The following is a 17,914-nucleotide window of genomic DNA, read 5'->3' on the forward strand; positions in this document are numbered from 1 at the left end:
AGGTGACATTATAGTGCCCCACAGAACCCGTGGGGGTTGGCTCCTGAGTGCCCAGCAGGTAGGGCAGGTCCAAGTCTATCATCACAAGAGCGCAGTGTTGCAGCAGAACTTGCACGTGCCTCTCCAAACTCCCCTTGAGGTGGCCTAAATATGCTGCAGGGAGCATGCTCTGTGTGCCACGTACACTTGCAGTCCACAGCTGGCTATGCCCACAGACAGAGGAGCCACAGACACGGGCGCAGAGGGCTGGCGTGCTGACCCCTAACTGCAAATGCTAGCGGTCATTCCAGACACAGGGTGGATAGCAAGCAAACGGCTCTTCATCCTCGTGGAAGCTGGTGCAGTGTGCAGCCGGGGCTGGAGCTCGACAATCAGAGGGTTCGCGCGTGAGTGATGAAGTGGCTGCCACAGCTACCACGCACGGTGAACACCACGTGACCACAGGCAGCAGAGGCATTCACACCGTGGCAATGGGCACACACAGGTAGCAGGCCAGCTGGCATGCAGCTGTTCCCCGAGACATCCCATTTGCTCCCACACGCATGTATGAAGGGTGCCCGGCACTGAAACCAGGCGTGCTCGATGGAGTCAAGAAGCTTACGACCTTTTCTGTCCAGCCCAGTGGGCCTCTGCTTCCCCATCTGCAAAAGCAAAGCTAGGCCAGGTCTGACCCCAAAGAGGCTAGGTCACAGGTGACGGTTTCCTTCTGGAAGTCTGTGGAGTGGGGCTCACTGGGGCAGCACCTTCCAGATGCTGATGGCATCACAGGACCTCGGCCACCTCCTTCCATCCGCTTCTGTGCTCAATGCCATCTGGAACTCAAATCCTGGCAGATCTGATGCCCTTCTCTGTTGTCCTAGGGTACCAGGCACACACCATAATACCCAGAAATACACTCAGGCACAACACTTACACATAAAATAAAATAAATATTAAAAACTTCAAATAAATATTAAAAAATACGTTTATATGCAGTCTGAATTAGAAACAGAATTACTGTTTCTAAAACAGAGCTGATTTTGACATTGTGCAAAAGTTACAGACATGTCTGAATACTAGGGTAGCACAGGGTCTAACCTATGCAATATGCAGCTGTATTTCTGAATATGGGCGCCATTTTCGCACGCACACACAAACATTGAAAAGAGGCCGAAAGGCCTTGGGAGCCAGGGGGCGTCCAGCTTACGAGTGAGTACTCGGAAGGTGGGAGGCAGAAGGTGAGCCCAAGCAGATCTCCCTTAGGTGTGCAGAGACACACTGATTCTCCTTGTGCAAGCACAGCACACTGGGGGAAATGACGGGAAAGCCAAGAGCATCCAGACCAACCAGAGAGGAGGTGGCTTGCTGGAGGTGGGGGGTGTCTGCCCTCGGGAAATGGGCTGAGGGCCATTCTAGTCACACACCCTCCGGAGCCTTGCTTTACAAAGTCCCCAGAAGACAGTAGGTCCTGTGTGAGTCTGCTAAAGCGCCGCCCACAGGCAGCCGTGGCGCTGGTAAGGAAACACGGCCAGGGCTGTCCCCACAAGCAGATACGGTTGTGAGATGTCAATCCGAAATAGTAATACAATCAGAATGGCGGCTCACACCTGTCATTCTACTGCTCAGGGGACAAAGGCAGGGGGGTGGGGGCGGGAAGCAACAGAGATTTGAGGCAAGTTTGAGCTGCATAGTAAGTTTTAGGCTAATCAGGACTAAACAGTGAGACCCTGTCTCAAAAATAAATAATTGAACAGACAGTAATACAAACCCAGACTGTGTTCAGGCCTTGGCCTGGTCACACAAACAGGCAGTGTGACCCTGGGAGAGTCGCTTTCCCTCTCTGGACATCAGCTGCCCACCCTGCCCCTTGCTTGCTGAGTGTAGCTGAGAGAAGATGGCCTTGTCTCTCTGATTCTCTCTAGTCACTTCTGTGAATGGAGGCGAGAGGCACGCTTGTCTGGAACAGGGTGGGAATAACCTTGCCATGTCGCTAGACCTCTGACCCCACCAGAGGGGAAAGGACCCTGCCCACGGTGTTGGCTCTGCCAGCCTCACCTGGGCTACCTCAGCCCGCCCTCTCACCACCACCCCGGGCTCAGCAGCACAGGTGACAGTGCTCGGCCGCTGCCCGGTCTGTGGTGACACCTGCTGGCCATGCGTGGAAGGACACGAGCTCCGCCCGGACAATTGCTGGGGAAGAATACACCTGACTCGGGTTCAACATCCCCTGGCGCTGCATCGGCCAGGCCTTCTCCTGAGACTCACACTTGAGGTCTGGCTCGGTTTCAGCGCAGCTGACAGATCCTCTCTGAGTGAGAAGACTCCAGGAACGTACAAATTCATGGCTATAGTGCTGGAATGTAGACACAAAGGCCCCGGGGTCGGAATGAGGCAGGACAGTTAAAAAAAGCTGAGAAACTGGAGGACAGTGGGACACCTCGGAGGAGATTAGAAAAGAAAAATGCCCTCCCTGATGACTGCTACCTGGAAACTGAGGCAGGGAAAGTGGGGCCTGTTCGTGCAACACACACACATACCAGTGAGGTGGTAAAAGATCTAGAAATTGCCAAGCCCATTCATTTAGTGCCGGCTGCCTGCCACCGGTGTCTAAGACTCTGTCATTCTATAAGGAACCATGCTGAGCTCACGACTGGGTCAGGCAAGGGAGCAGTCCTGAAGGAGCCCTTGGGGCCGGTGTTCCGGGTGAGGGCACACAGACCAAGCAACTGGGCGATGGGCTAGAATAAGGGACAGCAATGAAGGAGTAGGGGCTGGAGGCCGGAGAACCCAGCCCTGTAGAAGAGAGAATGATGCACTCAGAGTCAAGGGGGGAGGCAAATATGTGTGTCTGGGGCTGGAGATGGCTCAGTGGTTAGGAGCCCCGGCTGCTCTTACGGGGACGAGAGTTCAGCTCCCAGCTCCCATGTGGGGCAGTTCACAACAGCTGTAACTCCAGCTCCAGGGATCCTGGATCTGGATCACAGAAGGTCCTTTTCCCTGGAGCTTAGACAGACGTCACCAGCTCCAACTGCCCAGGCCTACACAGAGGGATGAGTCCCCTAGTGGAGGAAATCTGGGACCAGAAGAGACGACCAAACACTGAACAAATGGCTGCTTCAGTGCCAACTCAGGGAGGTTAGGTCAGGTTAGGGAGGAAGGGGTGGGTGAGAGTAGGAGCTGATTAGGCAAGAGAAGGGTGGGGTGAGGGATGCAGGAGAGGAGGGGAGATGGTGGGAAAGGGAAAGGAGGGAGAAAAAAATGAGAGAGAGAAAGGCAGAGGACAAAGAGGAAATGGTTTTGTGTAGTCCAGGCTAGCCTTGGGCCCCAAACTTGCTTTGTAGTAGAGGATGACCTTAAATGTCTGACCCTCCTGAGTCACACAGGCCTTCACCAGTGGGAATGTGGCAGTCTCACTGGATTTGCTGTGTGCGGCCTCAGTGGAGGCCACTGGCTGGACTATGGCAGACTCAACTCTTGTGAGCCCTGGAGGGCCCTTTGAGAAAGGGCTGGATGGACTATTGGGATGGAAAGAGACCAAGGTCACTGAGGAAGTCAAATCTGTGCCTGTTAACAAGCAAAGCAGAGGGAGGGGAAGAAGGAAGCAGAGATCTGAGCTGGCAGCAGGCATGCGGGGACACTTGACTTCCCCACAGCGGGCATGTGATTGATTACTCAGTAGCAACAATGGCAGCAGTTTGGAAGATGCTTATGAGGCCGGTTGTGGTGGCACATGTACTTGGGAGGCTGAGGCAGGCAGATCTCTTGCATTTGGGGCAAGCCTAGTCGATACGATAGAATGAGTTCCAAGACAGACGGAGAAGCCCTGTCTCAGGCTGTGATCCAGAGGTGGAGGCAGGAGGTTCAGATCAGTCTGTGCTTCTTTTCCGTTTACCATTCAGATAAAATAGATGTGCTCTGCCAAAGATGTCCAGGGAATGAGAAGACGCACCAAAGACCAGGAGAAAATATCTGAAAATGACAACGGAACGTTATCAAAATACACCCAGCTCACCTCATGCTCAGAGCTGTGGTTTGAATGTGAAAAGCCCTTTGTGCTTGTGCATTTGGGCATCTGGTCCCAGCGGGCTGCGCTGTTTGGGAGTGTGGGAGCTCTGCAGATACGGCTCCCCATCGGCGGAAGTAGCTCAAGACGGACAGGTCTCGAAGGTTCTATCCACCTCAGCTTCCGGTCTAAACTCTCCACGCCCCAGGCACACGAGGAGCCACATCATCCAGCAGTCATAGGCTCCCACCACCAAAGGTGGACCGACTCCACCTGCCTTCCTCAGCAGGCGCCACTGAATCCTCAGAAACCAGGAACCAAAATACAGCCCACCCACCCCGAGCACGCATGCGCATGCCCACTAGGTTTGTTTGGGGTTTTTGTTGTTGTTGTTTTGTTTTTTTAAGGCAGTCAACGGCTTGATTTCTAAAAATGAGCCAAAGACATTAATAGAAACATCACCAATGAAAACACTCAGACCAGAGAGGCTTATGAAGATGCATCGTGCCTTATGTTACCAGGGAAATATGCAAATTAATGAGGGACCGATACACACCTGTCAAGGTTGTGGAGCCACAGGCACACTTGGTCATTGCTGCTGGTTCAAATTGGCACAGCCTCTTTGAGAGACACCTGGGTGGTTTCTCCAAAGCCAATTGAAGCCCTCCCCTCCCCCCACAGCCTAGCACCTGCTCCACCTGGTATTTGAGCAAACAGATTAAACCCTTCCCAGGACTCAGCTTGGTTAGTTGAGGCTTGCCTGGCACGCACAAAGCCCAATGGTCTATCCTCAGCACTGCCTAAGTCACATGTGGTGACGCATGCCTGTGATCCCAGCACTGAAGACAGTGAGAAGTTCAAGGTCACCCTTGCCTCTATGGGGAGCTGGAGACCCGCCTGGGATACATGAAATCCTGCCTCAAAAATAAGCAAATAAGTATATATTTAAACTTATACTTAGGGTGGGCACATGCTTTGGCACTCATGTGGGGACCAGAGGGCACTTATGAAACTTAGTTCTTTCCTTCCTCCATGTGGGTCCCGGAGATCAAATTCACATTAAGCCTGGAGGCGGTCACCCGTTCCCTGAGCCACCTCACCAGCCTGCAGATACGAAGAACCCATACTTCTGCCCATATAGACCCTTCACGTGAATGCTTATAACAGCTTTTTTCATAACTGCCAACACCTCAAGCAGCCAAGATGTTCTTCAGGTAATAAAGCTGTGGACAGGCCGGGACAACGTAGCGGGGACTGTCACCATTCAGAGCTGAAGAGCAACGGGCTGCCGAGGTGTGAGAAGACACAAGGAGCAAAGTCGGATGTGCACAGCTACATGAAGCTGCTGTGGAAGGCTGCCTGCCGTATGGTCCTGACTCTTGAATGTTCTAGGCAGCTGCACGGAGATAAGAGAAAGATTCCCACATGGCGGACTTCTGTGTCAACCTAACGGGCTCTGGAAACTCACAGAGACAGGGCTCTGGTCACAACCGTGAGGGTGGGGTTAGGTTGGGTAACCTGAAGAAGGAGCATCCAGCCTACCTGTGGACAGCACTGTCCCTCAGGGTGAGGTCCTAGACATCTAGGAAAAAGGGAGCCGGGCACAGGCGTGCCCGTTGCTTCCTGACCGTGGGTGCTGAGTGACCAGCTACTTCGCACTCCTGTCGCCATGACTTCTTCATGAGGCGCTGCGCCCTCAAACTGTGGGCTGACATAAACCCTTCCCATGGCAGGAAGTCATGGTGCAGGTGTGTCAGGAAGGGCTCAACACTTACGCTGTCCTGCCACTCTGGCCCAGCTGCGAATGTTGGCAGAGGCTGTATGTGTAGAGGGAGCGGTGTTGATGGAAACCTTTGTTTTCTTATGAACCTTACGATTCTGTTAAAAAGAATCTTCCAAAACCACACAAAAATGGGTGGTGGCTGACACACACATGCACGAAAGGCCCCATTGCACCCCTGTGAGTTCTGAAGGCCTCACGCACACACTGGGCTCCATGGGTCAGTCTCTTGATTATCAGAGCATCCTAGTGCTGATGGGCAGGAAACTCACAGCCCTGACACCCATCAGCCTGTCCCCAAAGCAGACTGACAGCCCATGGGGGACAGGATCCAAAGCATGACCTTTGCCCTGCTCCTCCTCTCTGTTCACTATTGGCCGCTTGGCTCATGGAAGCCAGTGCCACCCATCTGCCTGTTTGATGGGTTCCAGAGTCTGGGGCCTAGGCCACTCCCGCTCACATTAGATCCACCCAGCTGCCTGGAAAGGCAAAGAACTTGGAAGTGGGACTCCAGAAGAGAAAACTGCCAGGCAGCCATGTTCCCAGAATCCTCTGCTCTCATCCCTCACCAGGCAGTGCCTTGGTAACCGGTGAGGCTGACTTGGCAGCCCCAGGGCTGTGATCATATTTTCCGAATCCTGAGAAGGCTGCACCGCCTCTAATTGTGGCTTCTCGGCATGTCCATTAGATCTCGGCTGTTAATTATCTGTCCCCATCTTCCCCCTTTCTTCATTACTTTTTTGTGTGTTTCAGCTCTCAATTACGGAGAAAGGCATGTTAAAATATCCCCCTGTAATTGTGGGTTTGGGCATGTGTTAAGTGCATACAAGTTTAAAATTATCCTAGCTCCCTTGTGAATTGAATCTTCTAACATTGTGGTATGCGCCTCTATTTCTAAAAGTACCATTTGCCTTCAAGTCTGTCCCTCCATAATAACAGAGTCATCTGCACTTACTCTTAGTGTTTGCCTGGTGTGTGTGTGTGTGTGTGTGTGTGTGTGTCGTGGTTGCATTGTCACATGGGTTCATAGTCACTTATTTCACTGAGAGTGTATGTACATCTCAAGCCTGAGATTCAGATCTTCCTTTAATTATAAAAACAAACAAATAAACAAATAAAAACTGCCTAGTGTCTATGACCAATTCTCCCCCATTCCTGATAAAATGCCTACTATGTGCCTGTCATCCCTCACCAAAGCTCTCTCAGACTTTCTGCATGTCTGCTGTCTCCATGGGTAGCATTCTGGGATTTTCTCCCATTCGTCTTGTAGTTCAACACCTCCGGCTGTCTTGTTCACTTCAAAGTCACAGCTGTTACCATATCTACTGCTGAATCTCGTTTCATGTACAAATGTTCTATTACATTTATTACTGTGTGTCAGGTGGGGGAGGAAGGCACAGGTGCCATGACACCTGTGTGGAGGTCAGAGGACAACCTCCAGGAACTGGCTTTCTCCTTCCGCCTTGCAGGCCCCAGGAATTGAACTGAGGTCGAAAATGTGACCAAACACAGCAGAGGAGCTCCTGGGCAGGCGTGGGAATGGGGGAATGAGTCGGGGGTTAGTAGCCAAAGAGAAAAATCTTGCAGCTTTAAACACTTCCAAGTTTGTGTCTGGTTATCATATCCATGCCAGTAAGACTAGTCAGGGGAGACGCTTACTGGCCAAAGCTTTTTTACCCAGTGGCTTGGTCACAGCTCCTTTTTGGTACCTGGTTATGAGGTGTTTCTTCTTTTCTAACCACCTGGAGTCCTAATGAGAGCTGATCAACTACTCAGAGAGCATTACAGCTCCTCGCTTTAAATAGAATAACTGGGAATGAACCGGGACCCACCCCCTGGGTGCATGGACCCATCGTAATGACTGCTGGCGTGTATGAGGTCAAACCACCAGTGCATCAAATTGTTCCTCCTGCTGGCCTTGCAAAGACGAGCCCTGGAGCTTCCAGGTTCCGATCCCTTCGTCTTGCTAGGCCATTCCTTTTGTTTTTCTTGGGCACAGCAGCTGTTAGGATCTTGACTTTATCATTCTTCCAGTCTGGTGTTGAGCACTGCAGCAAACTACACCTAGATCCACCCTGAACATCCAAGAAATAAAAAAAAAAATTTTTTTAAAAAGGGATGTGAGAAGTAATGAAGTACTGAGTGAATGTGCGCTGTTGACATGGGCACAGCCATGCCAAGGATGCCATCGCCTCAGACCCGTGGGAAAACAGCACAGTCTTCCCCCCGGGGTGAGGTTCCGAGAGATGGTAAAGCCTGCTGGCCCACATGTGCATGCTGACAGCATGTGCAGAAAATCTTCACCACTGCTTTCTCTCCTATGTTTACAGTCTAGAGACCGATCCCCTACAAGGCCTGCTCCTAGCTAGAATAGCTAAGCCCGCTTCCTCATTCAGCTGCATTCGATAACCCTGCATCCTCATTCAGCTGTTTGTAATAACCCCACCTCTTGTTCAGCTGTATGTAATGACTCCGCCTCCTCGTTCAGCAGTATGCAATAACCCTGCCTCCTTGTTCATCTGTATGTAATAACCCCGCCTCCCCACTCAACTCTATATAATAAGCACACAGCAGTCCCTGGGCAATGCTGCGTTTTCTCCAACAGAGAACCCAGCCCATTCCATCCTACCTTTTCTCTGTGTGTCTCTTCTTTATCCCCTCACCACCCCGAGTCAGGCCCATCCCTGGAGCCATGTAGGACTCCACAACTGTTCATTACAAACAGGGGATGAGGTGAGGCCTTCACGTGAGCATCGAGGGCCCTGGCCTTATGCACAGATAGATCCACTCATGTAATCATTATACCCATGGATTGGTATCTGGAGGGTGGAACTGTTACAATGGCCAGCTTGTTTCTTAGCTGCACCCCCTCTTTCACCAGGCGAGGCCATCAGCGGAAGCAACCTTGAGACCTTGACCAGAGCAGTGACGTTGTCAGCGTCTTCCTGGTGTCACATGTGCTGCTGAAGGCAGAGAGCAGACCACGGGTGCAGACAACTGGAATAATGGCTGAGGTGAGGAAGGCCTCACCTGAGGAAAGCTCAGGGGCTGGCCGGGGGCCACGTGGCAGGGCCAGTCACGCGCTGAGCAACTGGCCATTTACAAGCATTGTAAATACATCCTAACAGGGGCGGGAAGGGAAGCCACTTGATGCATTTTGATTTATCCTGGGTGGGTAGCTGCCTGTCACAGCACACACATGGAAGACAGGACGACCTACAGTCTGTCCGCTCCTTCTGCCATGTGGCTCCCAGGGATGGAACTCGGGTCGTCAGGTTTGGCGGCAAGGATTTCGTCCACTGAGCCATCTCGCCAGCCTAGAGGTGGGCCATTCTGACTTGGGTGCCCACAAGGTTTTAGACATCAGTACAGAAACACTGCTTTACTGTTTGCAGAATGTTCTGACTCTCAACAGCAGCCTAACACTGTTAGTCAGCACCACTATTGCTGACCTCATAAAAGGACAGCTAGGAAGGACAACGTGAAAGCGAGTAAGCCAAGGGCAGGGGGGAGATGAGAGAGCTGGAGAGAGAGAAAGAGAAGGGCGAAGGGTGTGCCTGCCAATGCACACCTGCACTCACACGCAGGCACACACTAAATACAATCCAAGAAGGCATTAAGATGGTAAAGCGCATACACTGTGTGCTTTTACCAGAAGTGAGTGTCCGGAAACTGGGGAGATGGCTTGGTCAGGAAGGTGCCTACCATGCAAGCACGGGGACCTCAGATCGTATGCATGTGGTTGTACCCGCATAATCCCGGAACTGGGGGTCAAAGACGGCAGAATTCTGAAGTCAGCCAGCCAGCCAGCCAGCCAGCCAGCCAGCCTAGCTTATTAGGTGAACCTCAGGCCACACTGAGAGACCCTTGTCTCCTAATACAGGGTGGTTGACCACCTAGGATGACATCTGAGGTTGACCCTTCACCCATGTGTACCCACACATACACACATACGACTGAATTTTTAAAGTGTGCTCATTTTTAATGTAGCGTTCCTTGTGTTTTGACAAATACAACCCAGCACCAACCAAAGAGAGGAGAATTGTCTCTGCATCCCCTCATGCCCACTTGCAATGCACACAATTTTAACAGTCTCTGAATTATACTTCAAACAGAAGGGTTAGCCTTCTTGCCTTGTTTGGCCCAAGCCTATAATCTCTCTCTATGACCAAATGGTGTTTCCCACCGGGGGCCCTTTCCACCCCATGTCTGAGCACAGGCCTTTTCCATAGCAGGTGGCCATAGGTAGCAGGTCACCACAAGAAGGATTTTTGTTTCTGCTTTCTAAATTCTAAGCAGACTGCCAGGTATGGAAATAGCAGTAGAAAGCTTCCATCCCTCACCACACATGCACACACCCACCCTCGCCCTCCACCCAGCCAGCCTCTTCACTAAGTCTACTGCGGGCTAGAGCTTTACCAAGCCAGCTCACTCTTCAAGGCCACCGCGCAGGAGTCTGTCCCCTTGCCAATCCAAGCCAGGCCTCCTCAGGTGACCTCCCGCCACTCCCACAATGTCCCCCACTCGCAGGATCTTCCTTCCTTCCTTCCTTCCTTCCTTCCTTCCTTCCTTCCTTCCTTCCTTCCTTCCTTCTTCTTTTAACAAATTTATTATTTACTAGAATTTATTCACTTTGTATTAGGCTGTAGCCCCCTCCTTCATCTCCTCCCAGTCCTCCCTCCCTTTCTCCCCCTATGTCCCAACCCTAGTCCACTGATAAGGGGAGGTCCTCCTCCCCTACTGTCTGACCCTAGCCTATCAGGTCTCATCAGGACTGGCTGCATGCATGAAGAGGACCTAGAACCCCTGCTCAGATGTAGTCCATAGGCAGCTTAGTCTCCATATGGATTCCCTAGTAAGGGGAGCAGGAGCTATATCTGACATGGACTCAGTGGCTGGCTCTTTGATCACATCCCCGTGGAAGAGGGGACAGCCTTGCCAGGCCACAGAGGTCCTGCTTTCTAACACCCAGCCTTTGACCATGAAGATTCAGCAGCGAAGGCTGCCATCTGGTGGACAGTCTGAGACAGTGCCTGCTTTTTCCTGGCAGATGCTATTCAGTTCAAAGTATCTGGGGAGAAAAATCAACTATGGAGGGAGAAAATCAGAAAATGCCACCTTAACCAACAGGTCAAGGTGACCATCACCCAAGACAACTCAGAAACATCATCCCTACCATGCGACATCGTGAAAACAGCCACGCCACTTTTATACTAGTTTTGGCCAGAAATGCAATTTAATCACGAGAAAATGTCAGGCGACTGATATAAACAGAGAGGACAAGTCACAGCCAACAGCTGGCTGGGACTGAGGTCACCAAACAACAGTAAGACTGAGAAACGGCACTGACCAAAGGGGACAGTGTGGGTCACAGCGGGTCCCAAATTGGACCCTGGGCCATACAAAGGACCTGTGGAGAAAGCCACAGGCAAAGGATGGGTGGGCTGCTCCCAGCTGATGCCTGTGCTTAAGACTGGGGTAGGGTGAAAACACATCGTTTGTGTGGCTTTTCTATAAACCGAGAATTATTTCAAAACAAATAAGCTTTAAAAAATACTTGTGATCTTTCTCCCACTGTCATGCGGGGAACACGGTCCCTGCCCTTAGGGGCCTGTGTTCCGGGTGAGGGCACACAGACCAAGCAGCTGCACCTGCACTGGGCGATGGGGCTATGGCATAGAGTAAGGGACATCAATGAAGGAGTAGGGGCTGGAGGCCAGAGAACCCAGCCCTGTAGAAGAGAGAAGGATGCACTCAGAGTCAAGGAAAGAGGCTGGAGATGGCTCAGTGGTTAGGAGCCAAGACTGCTCTTACAGGGATGAGAGTTCAGTTCCCAGCCCCTGTGTGGGGCAGTTCACAACAGCTGTAACTCCAGCTCCAGGGGATCTGATGTCTCTGGCCTTCCCAGCCACCTGCACACTCTCAAATCAATGTAATTAAAAAGAAGAAACAGGTATTGCTTTTAAAACTCGACATTTGTAGGTAGCCAGCACGATGGGAAGCTGGACTAACTGACAGCTTAGGAAAGGCGTTGGTTACTCCTGCCCTGTGCTTTGATTCTTCTTTTTCTGAGGACCCAGCCTTCTCCTCTTCACAGGCAAGAGGGTGCACAACTCTGGTAGCTGGTGCCAGGATGGGGCAGTGGCCACTCATAGAGGATCAGACAGAAGGGTGCCACCCAAAGGGTGCTCCCCAGGCTTGGCCCAGTCCAAGACCCTCAAGGAGAACTTTCTAGATGCGAATGCAAGATGAAGTTGGGTGGTTGCTGGACACAAGAAGAGCAGGTCCGAGGGGCTCAGTGGACTGTCCCCTCCATCCGGTCAGGAATGTGACAGCCACTGTCCATGGTGGCATCTGGAACGCTTTGTGTGGGTGCAGGGGCCACACTCCCAGACCCCCTAAGGAGGACAGACAAGATCGGACGCTGACCACACCCTGAATACAACTGATGGAGTCCTCATCCAAGGGACCCTGATTCCATGAGCGTGGGTCAGGGGGCAACAGGGAATTTGAAGCTGTTGCAAGACTCAGAGAACAGGGGTGAAGCTCCAAGAGGGTCTGAAGGTTCAGAAGGCCTTGGTATGTGGCAGGTTTGGTGGAAGCTGAGGCTATTAGGATAGCAAGGAGAGGGGCCAGGAGATGGTAGCCACTGAGCTTGGCACTGAAGTCTTGAGTCCACGCCCTCCTCCAGGTCTAGCCTGCTGCCATCGCAGGCAGGTCACCAATATGAAAGATCAAGCCCATATCTTCTCTCCACAACCTGCCAGTTCCACAGAAATGCTTGCTGGTCAGTGACCTGGAACTCCAAGGTACAGAAATGAAGTTGCAAGTTCCTTGCAGAGGTTACACAGTCACACCAGAGTCCTGGGCCCTGGACCTTGAGGGCCCAGGCAGAGCCAGGAGGATCCAGGTCTGACAGAGGCAAGATGTCCTCATGCTCATGTTCAGAGGAGCTGAGAGTAGAAGCAGAAGTGTCGCTCATTGTGCCTGTCACCAGCTTGCTACTTCCCGCAGCCTCTCACCATCCCTGGGGACAGGAACCTACCACCCAGAAGCTTCTCCGTAATGAAAGCTGAGGCTGTGACCAATTGCCTGAGCTGTAGGATCTCCAGGCGTGTCCTCACACTGGGGTAGAGCAGAGGACCTAACAGGGTCTTTCCATCCAACCTCCTTGGAATACAATCTCCTCGTGGTGCCGTGGATCACTCACCATCCTGGGTTCTCAGCCCTTCTGTACCAACGGTGCTGCCCTCTTCTGCTCAGAGTACCCTTGGGCTTCTTTCTTCACATGACAATGGAGCCACCAGCCAAAGCTCTGGCCCTCTTCTTCCCTAGTCTTTCCTTCCTCGTGGTCACTCACTCCCTAACTTGCTCTGCTCAAGACCCTGAGGTGCACCAAAGAGCCAGCCCACCCAGCTTCTTGTGTCATTCTCTGGCCACCTGCTAGCTGTGGCCCCTCCTGCTTCAGAGCTTAGCCTCTGTCTGCCTTGTCCTCTGAGACCATGGTCTGCCGGCGCCAGATCTCTCCACTGTAGCAGCGATCTGCCCCATTGTAGCAGCAGGACATAAAGAAGCACATACACCCAACACCTGTACCCCACTCCTGCCATCTCCGTGCTGAGGCCCATCTCAGTGGCCCTCAGGCTTGTCCCTGCCCTGCCTATTCTGGGGAAGGGCCTCTGTGGCTGCCTCCTCTGAACACTTGTCTCCCAGAGCCACATAATTGGGAAGGTTGGCCCCTGCTTACAAGGACTGCCCCATCCCGCCTTACTGGCAATCTGATCTGCGTGATGGTAGCCCCTTCCGGCCCTCTACAGGCCACTCTCCTGACCTGAAATGATCCCTGCACCTTACTTGACAGCCGCTTTCTACGGGTTCTGCGGTAATGTGAAAACCTCCCAACAACAGAAGGCTTTTCCAAAAGTGCACCCATCACATCTCTGTTATGGTGTGCTTAGGCCAGGCTGTGCCTGCATGAGATCCTCACCTACTAACCTCACAAGACTGAAGCTGCATCAGGCTCAGGGGTGGGGCCCTTCCTGTGACAGCCCGGAGCCTGACGGGAGATCTGATGGCCTTCAGAATGTAGAATCAGTGGTCTGCATTCTCAAGACCAGATTTCCAGGGTGAGGATAAGGTTTGAAGAGAAGGTGGGCTCAGGGCTTTGTCTGGACTGGCCATGGCACTCTGGGTGAGGTTTCCGGCAGGCAGCCATAGTAGAGACTGCAACGGCAGACCCGGGAGTCCTGGAGAGGATGCAGTTCTGCAGTCCCAGTGCGAAGGAGACAACTCCTGTTCACATGGCCGTGGAGATTGCATATGGCAGAATCCCTGTTTTGCCTGCCTGAAGAGTGATCGAAGCTTCTCAAGCTGTGAGTCACCTGTAGGGGTAGGGAGTCGGGGGGGGGGGGGAGGGCATTTACTGCAGATCTGCAGGCCTGGATACAAGACTGGGATCTCTGTGGCCAACCCCGGGAGATCAAGGACAGAGACTTTGCCAGGGGCGGTGATGACCCATAGATGAGAAGAAAGCTCCAGCAGAGGTGGGAGGTGCTCATCATGGGAAGTGTGCCCCCACGACAGAGCAAGTAGGTAGAGCCAGGCAGGTCCCCCACCCAGTTAGACTGCTGACTGCAGCCCACGCTGGTTCCCTGCCTTGAAGGTGGAGTCGGAATAGAAGCTGGCACCTTGAGTGACATTTCTCCTACTCATGTGACATGGGTGAGATGGGTGAGATGAACGGAAGGCTGCTGATGGGATCAAGTCTCCACGTGACACTCTGCCTTTGTTGGGGGAGTGGCAGAGCCCTCACTAGCACACTCTTAGCAGCGTTTTGAGTTCCACCCATTGACTCCCAGCATTGGGGAACCAAGCTGGGACAGGCGGAGGAACAGGCTGTGTGTCCCAGCGGCCGCACAGGAAGGGAAGCAGCCCACACTCCTACTGACAGAAAATGCTAGACAGAACCACACTCTCGTGGTCAGAATGATCCTGTTCAGCAGAAGCGTTAAGCGAAAGGCAGCAACCTGCACAATGCCGCACACCCAACACAGAACCCAGGGGAGGCTGCACCAGGTGGTCAGGGCAGAGAATTGGGTTCTAAGTCAAGGCAGGGAGGGCCAACAGCTGCCAAGGCATTCCGCAAAACAAAGGGCCCTTGTGTAGTCGTAACGGACACATCATTAAACCTGCACGCACCAATAAGCAAGCGCAAAGAGAAGGCGGCGCAGATGCAAAGTGGCAGTGGGAGTCGCCCTCCTACCATCAGCTGCCCAGGAGCTGCAGGCCTGTGGGCCAGCCCTCCTCTGGGCCACACTGGCTCCTCCTAGTGGGTACTGAGCCTTTTGTAATGGGCATGCAACCGGGGACCACTTAGCTACAAGTTAAATGAAAAGCAAGTGGTAAAGCATGTGTGCCATCCCCCTCCCCCACTCACACCCTGACTCAAATCCGAGTCCAAACCCAAGAGCCCAGTGAGGACGGACGGAGCCCTTTGAAGGCTGACTGCTGGGCTTTATACTCTGTTAGGGCAGAAGAATCTGGCTTCGCTGGGTAAAATAAAAAGCGTTAAGTGAATGTCACCTATTTCTCTTTACTTCTTAAAGGTGGCTACTAGAAACCATAAAGTCATATGGGACACACATCACAGCTCTACTGATGACTGTCCCCAAATTAGTACATAGCGAGCCTCTGAGAGGACGCCCGTAAAAATCCATAGGGTGGTGACAGCCTTTATGCTTTAAACCCAAAGACAACTTTCCTTAACAAGGAATAAGAAAGAATCAAGAACTTAAACATGGGTCTAATTTTCACCTTTTGCTTTCAACACCTCAGGGAATCTGACACAAAGAAGATGATAGGAAGGTCCTCCTGGGAAACAGAGTACTGAATTTAGTCTGAAGAGGGCTCCCCTCCCTGAAGCCTCGGGCTACAAATGCCTGTACATCAAACGTGACAATAAATTAAACAGGCAATTAAGATTCAAGACACAAGAGACAAAACTCCTAAGGATGGAACTGGGAGGAAAAAAGCATGACAGATGCCAAGACACAGAAAAGTCATGTGCCTTAGCATGCTGCTATGCGGAAAAGCTAAAGAGTAACAGTGACTGCTGGAAAAAAAAGTGATAAAAGAAAAATGCGTGTGTAAGAGTAGATGCATGTGTCTGTTCCATCCCAAAGAGAGGGTCAAAACTGAGGGTGCCAACAACTGCATAGAAAGACTCTGGACAACCCTCCTCTCCTTAAATTCTAAGAAAAACTGACAAACAGAAAACACAAAAAGAAACAAACCAAAATTCTCCTTTTCTTAGCCTCCTCTTCCAGAAGTGCCAGGAGCTGATGGATTATCTGGTAATTATCTAAGTTTTGAGGTGGTCCATGTTGTTCCCAATGTTCAAATACTTTGGGGTGCCCAGTCTCAGCTTGGTATGTAGTCCTGGTTCAAGGAAAAGGTACCCTCTCCTCTGTCATAAATTACAAGCTGATGCTGCAGTCAAGCAAGACCTTGGCTCTACACCCAGCGAGACAGGACTTTCTCAGCAGGGCAGGGATCCGTGAAGTAGCAGGCCAGATATAGCATGCCTGTCTCAACCATGTGGACACCACCTCCACAGTCAGGGCTTGCACAGAGAGGGCCAGGCAGGGCATTAGTTAAAAAAAAAAAAAAAAAAAAAAAAAAAAAAAAAAAAGGCACCAAGAGTCCTGGGTGAACAAATCCAGAGGAGCCAACTTCAGAATAAAGAAACAATAGTTGCTATTTTACTTGTCAACTTGTTACCATGGCTTTCCCTAGGTGGCCAGAGGGGTCCTCCTTCATGCTTCTAGTCTTAGCCTGGGTTGTCAAGCTGTTCCTGAGTATCATCTGGCTTCCTGGAACAGCTAGACTGAAACAAGCCTGATCAATGGCAGGACCATGAGGGCATAAAAGCAGGTTGGTGGCCAATAAACAGAGAGCCCTTGGTGACCTCAGGTGCTCCGAAGCTCATGAAGCCAACCACAAAGGGACCCAGAGTGCTTTTCTCACTTTCCTTTTCTTTAAGAATGGTGCAAGACCATTGAAGGTGCCAGCGTCTGCGATTCCCGTTAACTAATAACCACAGGTGTCAGCATCTGGGATCCAGTCACCGAGTAACGTGCAACCCTTCAGCCTAATTCCGTTCAGAGGGAAAGTGCATAGCCCTCTTCAGCCCTCCTCCTGGAGGCTGACCTGTTCCTCAGCGGCTTCTGTCTGACTTGCTTCATTAGAGCTGTAGCCAGAACCTGAGTCAAAAAAAAAAAAAAAAAATCTTTAAACTTGAGGATTTTAAGCAAAGTGAAGTGAGACTGGGTAACCTGGCTGGGAGGAGAGCTGGGGGTCCAGAACACAGTTCGCATTCTTTAACTGCCTGGGACCACAGGCTTCCCTTAGAGCCTGTCTTCAGTTACTCAAAACAGTGACTATTAGTGACTTTCATGTAGACGTAATTGACTCTTGTAACACCCAAAACACGTGGTAATGTGCCAGAAACGCACCTTGGCAAGAGAATCAAACTACTGTTCATAGTCGCCTGTGTCATGGCCACAGCGGACTGAGTTCAGTATGTGGCTTCTGCCTCAGTAGCTGGTCTTCCAACTCGTGTGCTTTTCAATCCTTTCACTGATGAACAAGAGTTTCGGTAGCAGTCGGTAAGAAAGCCCTTGCCCCATGATGTTCCAAGGCAGGGACATAAAACCACGCAATCACACAGGTGACATGGAAGGGCTGGTGGGAAGTGCAGACCTAGATGGCTGGACTGATCACTGCTTGTCAAATGACTCAATGCGTTCAACAAGCCCTCCTGCCACCTCAGACTGAGCCACCACACAGAGGAAGTCCCACTTCTCACAGGGATGAGGTCAGCAGTGATCGGAGCAGGTAAATCACAAACGGATGTGTGAGCTGAGGAAGTTCCACAGGGAGCTTGTCAAAACCCACTCAGTTCTGACTAGTGCACTGAGGCCGGAGCACGGAGATGGTTTGTGCTGGCTAGTACTGGAAACCGAACCACGAACATAAGTGGACGTGATAGCTCTAACCAAAACTCTGGCCTTGATTTCCTCTCCCTTTCAGGGCACACAGCTTTCTGGTTTACAAAGCACTTCTCATGGGACAACCCTCGCCCTTCACTGCAG

Source organism: Meriones unguiculatus, chromosome 4 (assembly GCF_030254825.1).
Source record: "Meriones unguiculatus strain TT.TT164.6M chromosome 4, Bangor_MerUng_6.1, whole genome shotgun sequence".
Taxonomy (NCBI): domain Eukaryota; kingdom Metazoa; phylum Chordata; class Mammalia; order Rodentia; family Muridae; genus Meriones; species Meriones unguiculatus.